Source organism: Periplaneta americana, chromosome 3 (assembly GCF_040183065.1).
Source record: "Periplaneta americana isolate PAMFEO1 chromosome 3, P.americana_PAMFEO1_priV1, whole genome shotgun sequence".
NCBI lineage: Eukaryota > Metazoa > Arthropoda > Insecta > Blattodea > Blattidae > Periplaneta > Periplaneta americana.
This window is the reverse complement of record NC_091119.1, coordinates 185,263,861-185,282,117: the sequence shown is the minus strand read 5'-3', so window position 1 is coordinate 185,282,117 and position 18,257 is coordinate 185,263,861. Positions and strand designations below refer to the sequence as shown.

At 38.0% G+C, this 18,257-nt stretch overlaps 1 protein-coding gene and 1 non-coding gene across 5 annotated transcripts in view; both read right to left on the bottom strand.

Annotated features, from left to right (window-relative positions):
• Positions 1 to 18,257, bottom strand: part of LOC138696913 (uncharacterized) — a 2,004,918-nt gene that overhangs the window by 488,018 nt on the left and 1,498,643 nt on the right. The gene's annotated exons all lie outside the window — the stretch shown is intronic.
• On the bottom strand, positions 4,311 to 4,383 carry TRNAN-AUU (transfer RNA asparagine (anticodon AUU)). Its single transcript has one exon. It is a non-coding gene; the product is annotated as a tRNA-Asn (tRNA).

Sequence of the window (18,257 nt, the reverse complement as noted above, 5' to 3'; positions counted from 1 at the left end):
AATATTTTTATTGTTGTGTTTTAAACTATGTAACATCATTTTTTTGTATCCAGTACACATTCTTCAAGTATTATGAGGCATTTTGAATCCCTAGTGTGTTGTAATTTTACCAGTAGCAGTGAAAAAGTAAAAAAAGATAAGTTTTTTTCGTAAAAAATTCAATTCATTTTTCCCGGAAAATAGTACGTGATGGAATAATTTGGATTTTAAATTCAGACTTAGTAATATTCAGCTATTTTTATTTCGGAGCAAGACAAAAAGTAAAAATTTGTTGTTCAATGTTATTATGTCCAGTGCTCTAACCTTGAAGGACGAAAAAAAAAAACAATGAAAATGAAGAGAGAAGAAAATGAAAATAGAGAAAGAAAGTAGAGACGAAAGAGTGAAAACAGGATAATAAATAAAGAAAAAAGCAAAAAAATGGAAGTAAAGAAGAAGAAAGGAAGAGAAAATAGAATTAGACGAAAGATAAAGAAAGCACGTTTCACCACCCTTAAAAATCAATCCAAGCCCTCTGTTATAATGGCAAACGGCCTGAACTCTCAACCACGAATTTTTACTGTAACGTTTCAGCGCGTTATACGAATCTAAATGGAGGGCGGTACCGAATGTTGCAATTTAAATACAGTGCTGACAATATTCCGAGTTGAAAATCTGGGTTTGTGCAGGGTCAGTTGAGCGATAATATCGGGTCCGCATTCCCAATTAACCTTATTAAAACAATATGAGCGGGGCAGCCCGAGCGCCAGGCATTAAACAAAGCTGATGTCCGCTCGTTTAGCTCTCGCCGGACTGATTTGGTTACGTTGGCACAATTTGTTAGAGGGGAATCCCAGAAATGAATACGGTTCAAATCCGACCTTAATTACAAGTTTATAGAATTAATATGTGTCCGAACAACAACAAATCTATCACCGCTAGGAAGAATAATTATTTATGGCTGAATGGGCTGTGATCTAATTAATTTTGGCCAGTCTGCAGCGATTGAAAACTCACAGATCGCCAGAGGAGTGCTTTACTCAGCTTTCTGTCCTTTCTCGGTTTTCGGCTTTAAGGGCAGATGGTCGTGAAAATTATAAAAATTTTAGATTTTTATTCTACTCTCAATTTGGAAAGCTCGTCTTCATGAACAAGAATATATATAAATTTATATGCCATCATTAGCGAATTCATTACGGAATTTTAAAAAATATGAAATATTTAGATATTAAACCTGGGGATAATGTGATGAGGGCATTTAGGGGCTTCGAGTTTTTATTTTATTAGGTTATTTTACGACTCTTTATCAACATCTGAGATTACTTAGGGTCTGAATGAGATGAAGGTGATAATGCCGATGAATTGAGTCCGGGGTCCAGCACCGAAAGTTACCCAGCATTTATTCATATTGGGTTGAGGAAAAACCCCGAAAAACACCTGAAAAGGTAATTTGCCCCGATCGGGAATCGAACACGGGCCACTTGGTTTCGCGGCCAGATGCGCTAGCTGTTACTCCACAGGTGTCTACCAGACTAAATAAATAAATAAATAAATAAATAAATAAATAAATACATAAATAAATAAACAAATTACTTTACAAAACACTCCGGTTTCGTATCAACACAACTTTGGGTTTTCAACAAAATCAATCTAAGGCTTTGCATTCAAAAACAACATCGTCCTTGAAAAGATTCGAACCTACGATCTAGATCTGTATACTGCGTTAAAGTTCTGCCTCTGTCATTTCGTGCACCACATTCAGATTCTAACACATTAATTTAAAAATAACCGCGGATGAATTTCTCGTTGTATTAAACAAAATCAAACTTCAAAATGTTCCAAACTTTTCAGACAGTTTGTGATGACGTACGTACTAAATAAAATAGCCCTTGACCCACGGGAAAGAGACCGCTAATCACATGCAACCCTTTGGGAAGTTTCTAAACCTGTCAATTAATAATAGAGACATCTGAGCCAAAATTATTTCATTTGTCACATGACACAAACCATTGGTTCAGCATGATCAATAGCATCCGATGTTTTTGTTACTCAAAACTGTTACTGTATCATACACACCTGATAAAAACATTAAAAACAAAAGTGAGTTTCAGGTTACGACAGAATACAACGTTATACCTGTTTGTACACAACAATAATGTATTTCATTACACGCAAAGTTTAATTTAAACTGAGAACAACGCAATGTTTATATTTTTAAACTTTCTGTTCTTTAAATTGAAAGGTCAAAGCCTACAACTAATTAAATTCAACAATACGTATGCCAGAAAAAAAATAATAACGCTCCCCGACACAAATTTACAAGCATGTAGCATCTCATTCATCCTTGTGGCGCCTCTCGCGTCTTGATTTAGAACTATATGACAGTCATTTTTAACAAAAGAATGCTACAGTCTTTCGCTATTTTCATTTAATGTGAACGTGTCACATTAGATAACAGCACACATTTTATTAGAATGTAGTTGACATTTACACAAATACACGATTTTATATAGGAAGTGACTGGTCTGTGAAGGCTGTGTTTCTCTCAAAAGGAAATTACATTTGAAATATTGTCTAAAAGGTATGCAAAGAGGATGCGAATTGCTGTAGTTTTATGTAGAACTAGTATTACATAATAATATGATTTCTGCATTTTCGTAGTTCATTTGTTCTCTTGAAATTTATTTTCCTTGCAAAAAGTTTGAGGTAAAAATGTGTTATGAATTATATTTATTATTAAAAATTTATTTTATTTTGCTTAATAACGTGGAAGAAACTCATGCCACTGGTTGCATTTGAAAAAGTTTTTTCTGCTTCCTGAGCAAACAGGATTTTTTAGTTAATTGAAGTGCCCTGAATCCGACCCTTTATTTATATGTTCTGTATCAAATCAAGTATTTATTTTTTTTAAATAAAAACATGAGAACGTCAAAATTGGCGAAGTTAATATATTTTTCAAAACATTTTCTATTAAATTAGACTTAAGTAACTGCTTTTAGTTTAGTGAAGTTTTCTGAATGCCAATCTTTATTCAGATTTTCTGTGTCACGTGAGGTTTTTCTGGATTTTTAAAACAAAAAAAAAAAAAAAACGTAAAAAAATGGCGAAGTTAACATATTTTTCAAAACATTTTCTATTAAATTAGACTTAAGTAACTGCTTTTAGTTTAGTGAAGTTTTCTGAATGCCAATCTTTATTCAGATTTTCTGTGTCACGTGAGGTTTTTCTGGATTTTTAAAACAAAAAAAAAAAAAAAACGTAAAAAAATGGCGAAGTTAACATATTTTTCAAAATATTTTACTTTAATTTAGGCCCGAATAACTGTTTTTTAGTTAATAATTTACTCTTTTGCATGTAAACTGTGTATTTTAAATATATTATATTAATGTTATTTGTAATTTCCTTTTCAATAAATATAATAAATTAAACATTTTGGCCAGTGTATAGAATCGGTGCCCACCCAGCATCGTAATGGTTTTTGGTACCTACAGTGACTAGTGAAATCAGGTTTCATAAGCCTGCTATAACGGTACGGACTAAAAGTTACCCCCGTATTGGTTGGATGATCGTTCACCTCTGCCGAGACATTTGGCGCTGTCGCACTCAACCAACAATAAGGGACGCAGGAAAAAACTCAAAATGAATTACGAAAACCAAGAATAACACGTGACATACATTTAGAAAGAAACGATGCTCAATTTGGAACTGTTTAGTAATCGAATCGAAGAAAGAAGATGATAAGTAGATTTTGTTTCATTTTAGTATCAGGAATAAAACAGTAAAACGAATTAAGTACTTAAAAATGTTCCTAATTCTATAAAACGTTCAGAATTAGTATCTTTTACAGTTATTTGGAAGTAAGTGTATCCCTACTGTATGGAAAATAAAAACCAGTCACACTAATGATTACGAATGAATTTTCTGTACAACCGCAATATGGCATCTAATTTAATGTACTCGATTGTGGTTAACACTTTTTACTGTCATAGATAACAAATGATTGACAAGTCAATACATATCTGCTTTAATATATTGACATCTCTTCAGAAACGTACAATGTAATACTATAAACGCGATCATCCTCAATTTAATTTCAATAAATCACGTTACATATTTCGCTTTACTTTATATTGTATACGTAATTACATCCTACAATATAATTAAATCCACCACTAATTATCACAAAACAGGTAATAAAATAGGAAATAAACTTGGGTTAAATTTATTATCATTAAACCTAACTGCAACAAAATGAAACATAATTCTTTGTTTAACGTTTCGGAGATATACGAAACAAACAAAAACTTTGAATAATTTCGAGGGAAAAATTGTTCCGGGGCCAGGTATCGAACCCGGGACCTTTGGTGTAATTTACCAACGCTCTACCAACTGAGCTACCCGGGAACTCTTCCAGACACCGATCCAATCCCTCTGGAAAAATTGGATCGGTGTCTGGTAGAGTTCCCGGGTAGCTCAGTTGGTAGAGCGTTGGAACCAAAGGTCCCGGGTTCGATATCTGCCCCCGGAACAATTTTTCCCTCGAAATTATTCAAAATCAACTTCACAGGAGTTATACCTGAAAGCTTGATTTGCATAATACACGTCACTGTTCGTTAACAGAAAGCCACAATTTAAGTCACACAGAGTTAGTGTGCACTCAACGTTGGTTGCTTGACGGTTGTCAGCCCACTTTGAGGTCTGTGGATATAAAGGGAACAATTGGATCGGTGTCTGGTAGAGTTCCCGGGTAGCTCAGTTAGTAGAGCGTTGGTACGTTAAACCAAAGGTCCCGGGTTCGATACCTGTCCCCGGAACAATTTTTCCCTCGAAATTATTCAAATCAACTTTACAGGGAGTTATACCTGAAAGCTTGATTTGCAAACAAAAACTTTTCCTTAATGAAAGGGCTCCAGGAAATATTTACCGTTCACTTCTTTCACACGACATAATAAAATTGTACTTTGATAATTATCATTAAGTCCCGTGTCGTAGCGTCGTGGTCTAAGGCGTCATGCCTGGACTTGTGTTACAGAATGAGTGCTGGCTGGAGTCCTCAAGGGGAAATAAATTTCCCATTCTATTTAAGCCAGTATATGAGTCCTATCATAATGAATTTAGGGAGCTACAATAAGTAGCGAAATCCGGTTCCGCGAGCCGGCAATAACGGCTGGGGGGATCATAGTAATAACCACGCGATACCCCCGTACTGGTTGAATGATCGTCACCTCTGCTGAAGCATGTGGACGTGAGGCCAACAGCCGGCTGTTTGCCTTTGGCCCTTCATGGGATCTCGCGATACGGAGTTCATTTATTTAATTTTTAGTTACAATTAACGCCTCTAATATTAACATCGAAAGTAGGACAAGTGGAGTAGGATCTGTAAAAATGTGTTTGTACTCTATATCCGGTCCCAATACGGACTTAATGTATTTTAACATACCTTTCTTAGAACTTCCCTACTTTAAAAGTCGTCGGAAATCCACACATTTAGAGAGATGTATTGAATCGCTGAGCAACATGGAGTGGTAGGCTTAATACAAAAAGGAAAAAGGAAATTAGTTCTGGGCGAAAATGTTCGCTTATTTATTTTTTATGTCTCAAATATATTACAGTATTTTGGTTTTCCTCTGTGAAGTGGTATGTCACATATCACTATACAGTACTCGTAATCATTTTTATATACTCTGAAAAAAGAGTATGCAAGCTTTAATTTCTTCATAAATTTACAGAATTTTGGTGGAAAATTATAGCCTACATTTTTTGTTATTTTTAGAACATAGTCTTGGACTTTTTTCCTCTTTAAAATTAATGTATCACATTACCTTCTATTTTAATGCTGAAATCTGAAATTTTCAGAATTTGTTTATTTAGACGTTCTACATATACTGAAAAAATGTTTTTGAAAGTTAAATTTTGGATATGTTACAGGGATAATGTACTGAAAATCGTAAACAAATTATAAGAAAGGGAAAAAAGGTATTTTTCTGTAAGGCGATAAATTAAAGAAAAATTGTTTCACCATAAAGTCAAGTTACTCGTATGTCTTTATGAGCTATAAAAACCAGCTTTCTAGCTTCAACAAATTTTCGAAAGAAGACATGATTTATCATTGTCATATAGTCTATTCTGTGTCTTCTTAAGTTCATCTTCGGTATTTGCAGAACTGATTTCTGCCTAATGCAGCGAAGAAGGATATGTGTCTGAAGTAGCCCGATGATTCAAACCGTGGCGGTGAAATGTATTAAGGAAGAATTCCACATCAGAATTCGGAGCCGGAGGCGGAGTCTGATTCGGAACAGGAGTCTGAGTTGAAGCTGAATCTGAATCTGAGCTAGACACGGAACCTGATTCGGAGCCGGAGGCGGAGTCTGATTCGGAACAGGAGTCTGAGTTGAAGCTGAATCTGAATCTGAGCTAGACACGGAACCTGATTCGGAGCCAGAGACGAAATCTGAATCGGAATCAGAGGTGGAGCCTGAATAGGGGACAGAGACGGAGTCTGAATCTGAGACAGAGGCGGAATCTGAATCGGAGACAGAGGCGGAATCTGAATCGCAGACAGAGGCGGAATCTGAATCGGAGACAGAGGCGGAATCTGAATCGCAGACAGAGGAGCAATCTGAATCGGAGACAGAGGCGGAATCTGAATCGGAGACAGAGGCGGAATCTGAATCGCAGACAGAGGCGGAATCTGAATCGGAGACAGAGGCGGAATCTGAATCGCAGACAGAGGCGCAATCTGAATCGGAGACAGAGGCGGAATCTGAATCGCAGACAGAGGCGGAATCTGAATCGGAGACAGAGGCGGAATCTGAATCGCAGACAGAGGCGCAATCTGAATCGGAGACAGAGGCGGAATCTGAATCGGAGACAGAGGCGGAATCTGAATCGCAGACAGAGGCGGAATCTGAATCGGAGACAGAGGCGGAATCTGAATCGCAGACAGAGGCGCAATCTGAATCGGAGACAGAGGCGGAATCTGAATCGCAGACAGAGGCGCAATCTGAATCGCAGACAGAGGCGGAATCTGAATCGGAGACAGAGGCGGAATCTGAATCGGAGACAGAGGCGGAATCTGAATCGCAGACAGAGGCGGAATCTGAATCGCAGACAGAGGCGGAATCTGAATCGCAGACAGAGGCGCAATCTGAATCGGAGACAGAGGCGGAATCTGAATCGGAGACAGAGGCGGAATCTGAATCGCAGACAGAGGCGGAATCTGAATCGCAGACAGAGGCGCAATCTGAATCGGAGACAGAGGCGGAATCTGAATCGCAGACAGAGGCGCAATCTGAATCGCAGACAGAGGCGGAATCTGAATCGGAGACAGAGGCGGAATCTGAATCGGAGACAGAGGCGGAATCTGAATCGCAGACAGAGGCGGAATCTGAATCGCAGACAGAGGCGGAATCTGAATCGGAGACAGAGGCGGAATCTGAATCGGAGACAGAGGTGGAATCTGAATCGCAGACAGAGGCGGAATCTGAATCGGAGACAGAGGGGGAATCTGAATCGGAGACCGAGGCGGAATCTGAATCGGAGACAGAGGCGGAATCTGAATCGGAGACAGAGGCGGAATCTGAATCGCAGACAGAGGCGGAATCTGAATCGGAGACAGAGGCGGAATCTGAATCGCAGACAGAGGCGGAATCTGAATCGGAGACAGAGGCGGAATCTGAATCGGAGACAGAGGCGGAATCTGAATCGCAGACAGAGGCGGAATCTGAATCGGAGACAGAGGCGGAATCTGAATCGCAGACAGAGGCGCAATCTGAATCGGAGACAGAGGCGGAATCTGAATCGGAGACAGAGGCGGAATCTGAATCGCAGACAGAGGCGGAATCTGAATCGGAGACAGAGGCGGAATCTGAATCGGAGACCGAGGCGGAATCTGAATCGGAGACAGAGGCGGAATCTGAATCGCAGACAGAGGCGGAATCTGAATCGCAGATAGAGGCGGAATCTGAATCGCAGACAGAGGCGGAATCTGAATCGGAGACAGAGGCGGAATCTGAATCGCAGACAGAGGCGGAATCTGAATCGGAGACAGAGGCGGAATCTGAATCGGAGATAGAGGCGGAATCTGAATCGGAGACAGAGGCGGAATCTGAATCGGAGATAGAGGCGGAATCTGAATCGCAGACAGAGGCGGAATCTGAATCGCAGACAGAGGCGGAATCTGAATCGGAGACAGAGGCGGAATCTGAATCGCAGACAGAGACGGAATCTGAATCGGAGACAGAGGCGGAATCTGAATCGCAGACAGAGGCGGAATCTGAATCGGAGACAGAGGCGGAATCTGAATCGCAGACAGAGGCGGAATCTGAATCGGAGACAGAGGCGGAATCTGAATCGCAGACAGAGGCGGAATCTGAATCGCAGACAGAGGCGGAATCTGAATCGCAGACAGAGGCGGAATCTGAATCGGAGACAGAGGCGGAATCTGAATCGGAGACCGAGGCGGAATCTGAATCGGAGACAGAGGCGGAATCTGAATCGGAGACAGAGGCGGAATCTGAATCGCAGACAGAGGCGGAATCTGAATCGGAGACAGAGGCGGATTCTGAATCGCAGACAGAGGCGGAATCTGAATCGGAGACAGAGGCGGAATCTGAATCGCAGACAGAGGCGGAATCTGAATCGGAGACAGAGGCGGAATCTGAATCGGAGATAGAGGCGGAATCTGAATCGGAGACAGAGGCGGAATCTGAATCGGAGATAGAGGGGGAATCTGAATCGCAGACAGAGGCGGAATCTGAATCGCAGACAGAGGCGGAATCTGAATCGGAGACAGAGGCGGAATCTGAATCGCAGACAGAGACGGAATCTGAATCGGAGACAGAGGCGGAATCTGAATCGCAGACAGAGGCGGAATCTGAATCGGAGACAGAGGCGGAATCTGAATCGCAGACAGAGGCGGAATCTGAATCGGAGACAGAGGCGGAATCTGAATCGCAGACAGAGGCGGAATCTGAATCGGAGACAGAGGCGGAATCTGAATCGCAGACAGAGGCGGAATCTGAATCGGAGACAGAGGCGGAATCTGAATCGGAGACAGAGGCGGAATCTGAATCGGAGACAGAGACGGAATCTGAATCGGAGACCGAGGCGGAATCTGAATCGGAGACCGAGGAGGAATCTGAATCGGAGACAGAGGCGGAATCTGAATCGGAGACAGAGGCGGAATCTGAATCGGAGTCAGAGACGGATTCTATATCGGAGTCATGAACAAAGTCAGAATCAGTTGCATTAACAGTCAAAATCATAGCCGTATCGCAGCCTGAGGTACGTACTGTATGACGAATTTTGACCTAAGGCGGAACTCTGATCAGAGTTTCAGCCGATGACAATCGGAGTTAGACTTTAAAAAAGAACTGAAGTTGCAGTGAGAATCACAGTCTGAGCCGAAGGTGGAATTTTAGCTTCAATCGGATTCTAAATCAGAGTCGAAGTTGAAATAAGTAGATTGGTCGGAGTCTGAGTGGATCGGCGTTGAAATCTAAACAGTAAATATTATATACATACTAGCAACTATGATCAAAAGTAACAAGTCCATCATGCGGGTAGCCCCAGATCAGGAAGGAATTCACCCTGTAAAATATCACATTCCAGTAAGTTGTAATTATTGATCATATCTGGTGATTATTATTCGGTTGAGAAGCTTTCATCATTCAGTCTTCTGTCAAATAATCTTAAAGTTAAAATTTAAAAAACAGTTATATTACCGGTTGTTCTTTACGGTTGTGAAACTTGGACTCTCACTTTGAGAGAGGAACATAGGTTAAGGGAGTTTGAGAATAAGGTGCTTAGGAAAATATTTGGGGCTAAGAGGAATGAAGTTACAGGAGAATGGAGAAAGTTACACAACACAGAACTACACGCATTGTATTCTTCACCTGACATAATTAGGAACATTAAATCCAGACGTTTGAGATGGGCAGGGCATGTAGTACGTATGGGGGAATCCATAAATGCATGGAGAGTGTTAGTTGGGAGGCCGGAGGGAAAAAGACCTTTAGGGAGGCCGAGACGTAGATGGGAAGATAATATTAAAATGGATTTGAGGGAGGTGGGATATGATGATAGAGAATGATTTAATCTTGCTCAGTATAGGGACTAATGGCGGGCTTATATGAGGGCGGCAATTAACCACCGGGTTCCTTAAAAGCCAGTAAGTAAGTAAGTAAGTAAGTATCTGGAGGTTTCAGCAATCAGCTAACCTATGTATAGAACATTATTATTACTATCACTGTGAATTCAGAAGACTTGTTGCACCCCAATGCCCAGTATAATACAAGTGTAACTTTCAGTTCTGTGTTTGTTTATAAACTTCGGTCCTATACGGCTATTTATTGATTATTTTCGAACCCTCGCCAATTTCACTGAAACGCCATCAGTTTCAGGCGGTGCCCATTACACCGTGCAGCATTATCGTGTAACACAAGCTACTGGAGCAGCGTTTTCGTATCGTTTCTATAGCAACTACAGTGTTTATATCATCTTCATAGCATCGACTATCAGAATTTATTTTATTATTATATTTCCGTTTTTTTTTTATATTTTCTTTCTTTTTTTTTGCCTCAGTCGGATATTACAGATACCTGCGCACTACGGGGCATGTTTGTTTATGGAATGAGGGTATTCTACATTTGAATGTTCGAATGCCAAACAGAATCCGATAACATGTTTACAGAATGAATTTGAGGGAGAAAAAATCTGATCAGTACTAACAAATAACAAAAGAAACATTCAGTTTTCCCATATTCGAAAGATATAATATGTCATTGGCAGAAACAGGCAACCGCCTATGAACTTTGTTAAATCTTCTGTCAGATATCACGGAGAGAAATGGTCTCGTATTTATTTACCATTTTTTTTATGTTACAGTAAAATAAAACCACATATTCATATTTTATACTCAATAGAACTTTGTCTTTCTCTCCGTTATGTTGGAGTGGATCGTTTTGGGTCGTTGTTGGAAGCGGTTACGAGAAGGTATTTCTTCATGAATGACATAGAGAAACACATTATGCGAGTTAGAAGTAGGCTATTTCTTTTTCGAGGAATAATTACTATTATATTCATTTTCTATTGAAAATAGTGACACGCCATATTATTTAATCATATTCAAGGCTGTGGTGTGGTATTGAGTTCAGCTAAATACATAAAATCAATTTAACGTAAAGCTATTTACAATATTATTGTAATGTTTTAAATTAATTATGCGTAAACGCAGCTCTATGATGAATATCGAAAAATAAATAACAATAAAATGCTTACATAATGTTAATTGTATTTATTTGTTTATTAATTCATTTATTTACATATTTACTCATTTACGTATTTTTTTATTCGTTTATTTATTTATATACTTACTTACTGGCTTTTAAGGAACCCGGAGGTTCATTGCCGCCCTCACATAAGCCCGCCATTGGTCCCTATCCTAAGCAAAATTAATCCATTCTCTATCATCATATCCCACCTCCCTCAAATCCATTTTAATATTATCTTCCCATCTACGTCTCGGCCTCCCTAAAGGTCTTTTTCCCTCCGGCCTCCCAACTAACATATTTATATACTAATTTACTTAACTTATTATTCATTTATTTACTTATTCGTTTATTTACTAATTTATATACGCATTTACTTATTCCCTTACTGATTTATTTGCCTACTTTATTATTCATTTGTTTACATATGTATTTACTCATTTACTTATTTTCTTAATAACTCATTTGCTTATTAACTGATTTAATTATAGATTTACTTATGTATTTACTCATTTATTAGTTTAATTATGTTTTGCTCTTTACTTATTTACCTTTATATTTGTTTATTTCCTTTCCATTTACTTTTAAATGTCTTATTAATTATTTTTTTTTTGTTTATTGTTTCTTTGTAGTGTTCAATACTTCACACTGAAGTACTGTAAAGACATACTGATGTTTAAATGCTTGTTGAGATTTAAAGAGGAATAACAATGTATATGCAAGGAAAGACTAACCGCCAAAATGTTCACTTTTCTCGAAAACGTAATAATGATAAACGTTTCAACAGTTCAGCTTCTAACTGAAAACTAACACATTTCCGCGAAAAAGAGTATCAGTGAGTAGTAATTTTAAACGCTTCCGCTAGAATACAACTCGTCTCCGGTCTATATCACACTATTTCATATTTGTATACTGTATTTCATATTTGTAACATTTCCTACACTTATTTATTAGTTTATTTCTTTATTCTTTCCTTATCCATTTATTATTTATATACTTATTCACTATTAGCTTACGTATTTATTTTATTACTTGCTAAATTATTTAATTACTTATATGCTTACTTATTTATTTACTCATTTTCTTATTCGATTATTTGCTTATTAACTGATTTAATTATGAGTTACTTAGTTGTTAATAATAATAATAATAATAATAATAATAATAATAATAATAATAATAATAATAATAATTTTTATTGCTAGAATAAAGATACATATTGCTTTTTAAAATAGAAAAATACACTGTAGTATCCCCAGAAAGAGTACATACTCGTGCTCAGGATGCAATTCACAAAAGTTAAAGGAGGTATTTAATTAATTAACAAAAAAAAAAGAAAAAGTAAATAGAGGAAAAGAAAAACACATATTTTTCAGTAATGGAAACTTTATAGTTTCTCCCTAGACAATAATTTTTTTCATTAATTTTTTAAAATAAGGAGCATTAGCAAATTAAATGTTTGGTAATTTAATCGTTATATTGTTATAAAGCCTTGGACCGAAGTTGCTACTCTGATTATAAGCTACAGTTGAGGTACATTTAGGTTCCATCAAAATTATATTGTTTTGACCCTTTAGTTGTATATTTATGTGAATACAAATTAAATGTAGGCATACTACTAGGTTTAATTATTATTTTTGTTTTGCTCCTTACTTATTTACCTTCATATCTGTTTATTTTCTTCCCATTCATTTGTTAAAATTTTTATTAAATTATTTGTTTACTTATTTGCTGATTCAACGATTTATTATTACTTGGTAGTGTTCAAACCTTTACGTTAAATTAATTGTGAAAAGCAAAATTGAGATTTAATTGCTTGTCGAGATTTAAAGACTCAAAAAGTTTCAAAATTTATAGTATGAATTATTTATTATCAGGTTGGTATTGTTTAAGGTCTGAGAGAATCGCTCAAATCTAAACCCACGGACTTCTTCACAAAATATATTTTACCGTTTCTAAATTTCAGTTATGTTTCGAAGAGGAATTCCTTATGCTTTCGTCGATATCCTGTTTTTGGTAGTGCTAGTGTAATATATTTTTCATACCAAAGGATGTCCCACAAGAACGGTCCAACTTGCTTCGCTTCTTGCGCCGGGAGATCGATTGGAACAGATGCACAGTCTTGCCGGCACCACTCGAACAGCCCTTACAACAAAAGCTGTGCGCACTCGGCATAAATTACAATGCTCCTCACCCTCCCCTCTGTCCGAAATGGCGGAATATAATTCACATCGCTTAATACGGCCAGAATCATCGTCAGCAAGCCTATGATTTAATCCAGCCAAGTCCTCAGAACTTTCCTGCAGCGAAAACACAAAGAATCGGCGCCGTGCGAGCTAGCTGGCCCGCCATACACTTTACTGCGTTAGGTACTGTCTAACAAGATTCAATGGCTCAAGACGCATTTTTGATTTCTAATTTGGTCTACATATTAGCTACGTAACTTCAACCTGAGGATACGTAAAGGTACAGATTTGAGTCCAGTTTGAACCTATTTCCTGGCTAGAATTTGATATTTTCCCCAGAAGTAAGTCAAACGTGAAATACTCCCCTGCGAAATACTAGGACTAAACTCGTCATGCTATGGTTCAATACCATCGCCACACACACAGGGTGTACCGTAAGTAGTATCACTAATTTCAAGGGGTTATTATTTGAGATATTTCAAACAAAAAAAGTTTAATACTATTTGCACGTTTTTGCTTCCTTTTCGAGATAAAAATAACTGTTATATATATGGACATCATTTTATTTTTACTTCAATTTTTATTGTACCTGACTTTATTAATGTACTTTACTCCCACCCCTTCTACTAATGAAGTTCAATCGTCCTGCACACATATCCAACACCGCATATACAGTCATAGTAGCCTTACGGTCATAGTAAACAGTACGTTCCAAAAATATGTTCGCGTTTTCCAGTGACGAAAGAGCTTTCAATATTGAATCATTTTCGCACAGGTACTGTCGTCCATTTGCCTACGTCATATCCCGGTTTCCCCCACCTGCTTTTATTCGCCAGCTAGTGGCTGGGTTGTCGTCTTAGCTCTTTTGTGAGAACATTAATTTCCTTTAGGAATTGGACGTCTACGTAATATTATACAACTGTTTAAAACAACTTAAAATTAAAAGGGCCTCGTTAAGTAATTAACTGTCACGTGATTTCCTCCCTTTCTACGACCCTACGACATAACCACTTGGACGGACAATAGATAGTATGTCTGAGCAATTTTATCTTTTCGGATCGGGCAGAAGTGAAGATTGAATTTACAGTACGTAAGGTACACTTTTATAGAGTAGGTACAGAATTATTTCAACATGAGTTACTAGTTACGAAGGACGAAACTGGTAATTGGGATTAGGTACAATAGTCTATAGTGCGATGATATGCACATTAGAACTGAAGCCTGTATCGAAATGAACGGCCACCATTTTAAAAAATGTGTTCAAATATCCATATTATGATTATTTTTCAATTTAACTTTATTCTCTATATTGTACGCTATTGTATAATATACACCGAATAATGAATAGTCTACATGGACAGCTCAGTTCATGAGTAAAACCACTCATTGTTAATACTAATACTGTGTTTTGATTAAACAAAAACCTAATGAAAATTATCAAACTCAAAAGCGCGATTTTTTATAGTTTACATAAATGGATGAACTACTTTTCTTCCCTCCTATACCTAGTAAAGTGATTTGTTTGTGTATTACGCCAGTATTATCGAACTCCAGTCGTGGAAGGGAGTAGCAAACGGCGTTGATACAGAGGTATAGGCAAGTTAATATTAAAAATGTTAGTAAAAATAAGATGATGCCCTGTATTAAACATTTCATAGCGTCTTTGATTTAATTCTCAATATGCTCAGTCAATTTCAGAGAGCAATGTATTATGATAACAAAGGATAAAAAGGATTTTAATTTTGTCTTTTAAATTTGCAGAAATTTGAGAAATAACTGTTCGATCTTCAACGGAATGTTGCGTATTTTTCGTTGAGATGTTAACAATTCAAAAGGTTGATTCGTGAGTACTGCGCCAAGCGAAAACGCTTTGTTTAACTTGCCGTAACTCGGAAACCAATAAAGAATCTGATTTTTAGGCTCGAATAGGATAGGTTGCAACAATTTTATGTAAAATTCATAAATTTATGCAACATGAGAAACTCTCTTGCGATGATATTGCCTAAAACTAGTTGCATTGAAGAACGCATGTTTCAGCCTACGCTAAACAAGTCTAAAAATCCGAGGTCCATTATAATACAGGGCTACAGGCAAAATAAGTGTGACGTTTCTCGCCCGTGTTGAATTTCGACACAAATTAATCTCTTCAAAGGAGTTAAAATAGAAGGTCGTAGGCCACACACCCGAGTCTCCAGATATTTTATTAAACTAGTAATATTACGTAGATTTCTCCAAACGAAGTGTAATTCAACAATTCCCTAAATGATCACAACTGAGTTATGTATGTATGTATTTATTTACACTGCAAGTGGGCAAGCACCCGGTGGCAGTGGTATACACAATATAAACAATACACAAAAAAAAAAGATAAGCAATACACAATAAATTTACAATACACACTACAATTATACAATACACAATACAATTTTATACACAATACAATAAGAATACACAATATAATTTAACACAATAATAATAAAACATAAATAAAATACCTAATTTTACATTACAACCTACATAATTATGTATAGGCCCTATATAAGTTTCAATAGTCTTTCACTTTATTCTCATCTAACTCACTGTAGTGGCACTATGACGCATTTCACTGACACTTTAGGACACATTTCACTGACACACTATAACACATTTCACTGACACTATAGAATACATTTCATTGACGCTATAAATTATCACTGATCGGAACTATTCACTGCACTGTAAAACCATAACTCCACTGACTCACCTCGCTTCACTGATACAACAGTTCAAATAAGTCAAATAATTACACCCTTATGCATACTGTACTTATAAACAGAACTACATTTAAACTAAACATTTCTAATCTAAGGCCCTCTTACACGCTATTTTTAAATAATTTACAATTCAAACCAAGGAAGTAACTCGTCAGGCTAAATAAATACATGTCACCTTAAAAAATTAAATGTTAAATGTCACCTTAATTTTAATTTGCTCTTGGTACACAACTTTTTAAATTATTCTTGAAACTCCTTAAGGAAGGACAGCCCTCAAAGACCGCTGCAGGACCGCTGAAGTTATGACACAATCACAAGAAAGACAAAGCAATATTTATTGTCAGATTGGCAACGAAATTAACAATACTTCTGAATCCCGACGAGAGGGGAATTGTGTACGGAAATCTGTAGAAATTTCATGGGGGAAGCGCCGATTGATCGCCAGGCTATTTACGGAAGAGAAGTGGAGGGGACGTTGTTAGTCGTTAGGGACCTTGACTTGATCCCCCATTACAAGGGAATTCCCCTAAGGCTGCTAACTCAGGCACGGTGTGAATCTAACCACATACCCCGACAATACGAAGGCATGTACATGCAGTAACGTTATTTAAAGACGTTGTATCAACATCACGGATTATTCAACGACCAGCGATGTAGCATAGCAGTCCCGATACGCCACTCGGTCAAACATTGACCGAGCCCAGGAGGATAATCTGTTAGGAATTCTACGCGGCTATGCGATGGTGGGATATTAACGATAAGCTGCAGGTAGGCAGGCTGCAATACATTTATATATGCAGGAATATAGATTGAGAATATATTGATCGACGTATAGATAGGTGATCGAATAGATACGAGTAGATAAGGCAGACAAGCAGACAGGTATAGATAGATAAGAGGATATTTATATATGGAGAGCTGGATTGACTTAATGAATGGAAGGATGGAGCGATAGATGAGTGAATCGACAGAGAAATGGAGGAAGGGATGGACGGTTAAATGCATGAATGGAAAAGAGGATTCAGAAAGGGGTGGATGGATGAAGGATGGATGGATGGATGGATGGATGGTTAAATTGATAGGAGGATTGAGAAAGGGATGGATGGATCGATGGATGGATGGATGGATGGATGGATGAATCGAAAGGAGAATTCAAAGGGTGGATAGATGGATGAATCGAAAGGATGATTCAGAAAGTGGTGGATAGATGGATGAATGATTCGATAGGAGTGAGAAAGGGGTGGATAGATGGATGGTTGAAATGATAGGAGGATTGAGAAAGGAGTGGATGGATGAATGAATGGATGGATGAATCGATACTAGTGAGAAAGGGGTGGAAGGATGGATGGATGGAAAGGAGAATTCAAAGGGTGGATAGATGGATGAATCGAAAGGATGATTCAGAAAGTGGTGGATAGATGGATGGATGAATCGATAGAAGGAGTGAGAAAGGGGTGGATGGATGAATGGATGGATGGATGGGAGGATTGAGAAAGGGGTGGATGGATGAATGAATGGATGGATGGGAGGATTGAGAAAGGGGTGGATGGATGGATAAATCGATAGGAGGATTGAGAAAGGTGTGGATGGATGGATGGATGGGAGGATTGAGAAAGGGCTGGATGGATGGGAGGATTGAGAAAGGGGTGGATGGATGGATAAATCGATAGGATGATTGAGAAAGGTGTGGATGGATGGATGGAAGGGAGAATTCAAAGGGTGGATAGATGGATGAATCGAAAGGATGATTCAGAAAGTGGTGGATAGATGGATGGATGAATCGATAGAAGGAGTGAGAAAGGGGTGGATGGATGGGAGGATTGAGAAAGGGGTGGATGGATGGATAAATCGATAGGATGATTGAGAAAGGTGTGGATGGATGGATGGATGGAAGGGAGAATTCAAAGGGTGGATAGATGGATGAATCGAAAGGATGATTCAGAAAGTGGTGGATAGATGGATGGATGAATCGATAGAAGGAGTGAGAAAGGGGTGGATGGATGGGAGGATTGAGAAAGGGGTGGATGGATGGATAAATCGATAGGAGGATTGAGAAAGGTGTGGATGGA